The following is a 2905-nucleotide window of genomic DNA, read 5'->3' on the forward strand; positions in this document are numbered from 1 at the left end:
TCTCTTCGCTTTTGGAAGCAGCCGGCTGTGATTGTATTTTTCCCCTGGCCAGACCAGAATGCGTGGCCGTACCTTGGGGGAAGCCGAGCCTTGTGCCACCCAGTGGGAATCTGCTAAGGGTGCTGGCTGGCTCAGCTACGCTGTCAAATTCCTTGGGACTGGAGAAAACAGGAGCCGGACAGGACTGGGGGGCAGGTAGTGGAAGGTCCTGGCCCCCCACTGTGGGCAGTGGGGTGGGGCTGTCCATTTCTCTGTGGCCCAGCTATGCTTGGACAGTTTGAGCTCAAGTTCAGGGACCCTACAGCTGCCGGCCAAGGCCAAGTTCTTTTATTTTCTCAAAACCTATCTTCACCTGGACCTTTAGTCTCCAATGTGGGGACCATGTCTTCTCAGTCCCCTCTAAGGTGACAGTCACAGCACAAAGAGAGTTAAGGAATGTTTCTGAAATGAACTGAGTTAACTCGTTATCTTTGTCAAGCACTTTCGCATGGGAGCGATTGGAGTCTTTACCGGGGCTCCGTGAAGTGAGCAGAGGGAGGGGTATTTGTATCTTCACGGAGNCTCCCACTGTTTCTCTAACTGCGGCCAGCGACCTCCTTGGAGAATACAAAGGCACTTTGGAAACGGTCAAGCCCCAACCAAACAGATACGAGGAGGGACAGTTCATTCACAGTCTCTAAGAATTGCTCCTTTTTTTTTTTTAAATGTTTTATTTCTTTCTAGGAGAGAGAGAGAGACAGCGTGGGCAGGGAGGGTCAGAGAGAGAGGGAGTCACAGACTGAAACAGGCTCCAGGCTCCGAGCTGGCAGTCAGCACAGAGCCCGACGCGGGGCTCGAACCCACGAACCGCGAGATCATGACCTAAGCGAAAGTCGGACGCTTAACCCACTAAGCCACCCAGGCGCCCCAGAATTGCTCCTTAAGACCTTGAAAAATCCCAAACACAGTCACAGCACATAATTTTCACTCTACGGTGCAGTAAAGCACACCTGCCTATTTTCAGCGACCTACTTCCAAACCTTAATGATTATATAAATACTATAATGGAGTCTGTNCTTTCTTATTTTTGTAGAGTGTATGGGAAACTCATTCTGGTTGAGGCCCCGCACCACCGCTGAGTGGAGAGCAGCAAGCCACTCCTTGATATGGAAGACAGGCAGTCAGTGAGGCTCCCTCACTAGCCGAATGACTCACTCCCACACATCAGCTCAGGAACCCATAAAACGGAAATCTGTGCTTCACAGAATGACACGTCATGGGCCTTACAGTCCACAGTGAGGCCATTAATTCTTCAGGTGCTGGAAGCCTACTCATGGTTATGATGAGATGCTGTTAGGAAAAGGATACAAAATAAATAGAGGCCACGGTGATGATCAGCCTCAAGGTGCCATCACATCCAACATGAGCACTGGCAGATCTCTCCAATCTTTGGCTATTGGCCAACTTATTTCTCATAATGCTTGATTACTGAAAGATTTCCACACAAACACATTGGATTCCCTTGGCGTTCCTCCCGGAGCTCGGTGTGACCTGTACTGAAGTTGAGGAGATGAGAAATGAAGTGACAGGCCCACCCCCCCATCAGCCTTTCAACTGATTGCAGTTGGGTGGGTGAGGTAATCTTTAGGAGGGAGGCCGTGTCCATCAGAATGGCTCTCCGAGGGCAAGAGGTGAAGTACAATGGGACCTGGGGACCACGGGCTCCCCGAAGGCCCAGAAGAGGAGGCAGCCGAGCTCCAGGCAGGGTGGGTGGGGGAAAGAGCAGACCCCTATCCTCCAGTTCCCACCCAGGTGCTGGATGCCTACGGCTGCATCTGCACGCACCTGCTGGGAACCACCCCAGACCTTTCAGGAGGGGAGGAGTAGGAAGGAGACCCTCACCCCCAGCGACCCACCCCCTCTTCTTTGTTTCCCTGCTTGGCGCATGCATCTAGTGCGCCCAACCTGGCCCAGGTTAAGTTCATTACCCAACCCTGATCCCGAACAACCTGCGGTTTATGCACCCTGCTCTCCATCTGTGTTCCCAACCCTGTCATTGCCCAGAGAACCCACAATTTGGGTCAAGGTCACGAGTGGTTTAGAATGGCTCTAAGGCTGCAATCTCAGTCCAGCCATGGGGCCGGGTACCGTCGCTGACTTGGCAAAGGGTCCGTAGCTTGACTGGCGAAGGTGATCTTTTCTCTCACGGGACTTTCTGTGGCCATTCTTTCATGCTTACCTCCTGTGCCTAACTATCAGGTTTACTACCTTAATGACTGTTATCAAATGAGTCTGTTTAGGCATAGAAGATATTCCCCCAAAGGATTTTCTTTTCTTTTTTCATACGGTGTTTTTTGAAACGTTTATCTATTGGGGCACCTGGGTGGCTCAGTCGGTTAAGCGTCCGACTTTGGCTGGAGTCATGATCTCATGGTTTGTAGGTTTGAGCCCCACGTCGGGCTCTGTGCTGACAGGGCAGAGCTTGCTTCCGGTCCTCTATTTCTCTCTCTGTCCCTCCCCTGCTTGTGCTGTCTTTCTCTCTCAAAAAAATAAACTTAAAAAAAAAATTTTTTTTAATGGTTTATTTATTTCTAGGAGAGAGAGAGAGACAGCGTGAGCAGGGGAGGGTCAGAGAGATAGGGAGTCACAGACTGAAACAGGCTTCAGGCTCTGAGCTGGGTGTCAGAACAGAGCCCGACGCGTGGCTCGAACCCACGNAGGTGTCAGATGAGGGTTAGCACTCGCTTGGATTAACGGAGACCTAGGACGTTTTTATCACAGTGTTGTTTATCTTAGTGCTGGGCTGCTGACCATAGAAGTCCAAGCCCCAGCAGTGAGTACCCCACACCCTTATGTGTGTGCGTGCCTGTATGCACATATGCATCTTGGGATTGAGAGAGGATTTTTATGAAAACAGAGCCTACTT

General features: G+C 51.0%; 1 protein-coding gene across 3 annotated transcripts in view; it reads left to right on the plus strand.

Moving 5' to 3' along the window:
* SEPTIN6 (septin 6) overlaps positions 1-2905 on the plus strand; it is a 57331-nt gene that overhangs the window by 6780 nt on the left and 47646 nt on the right. The window lies entirely within an intron of this gene.

The sequence above is a fragment of the Crocuta crocuta genome, unplaced genomic scaffold (assembly GCF_008692635.1).
Source record: "Crocuta crocuta isolate KB4526 unplaced genomic scaffold, BGI_CrCroc_1.0 scaffold944, whole genome shotgun sequence".
Lineage (NCBI taxonomy): Eukaryota > Metazoa > Chordata > Mammalia > Carnivora > Hyaenidae > Crocuta > Crocuta crocuta.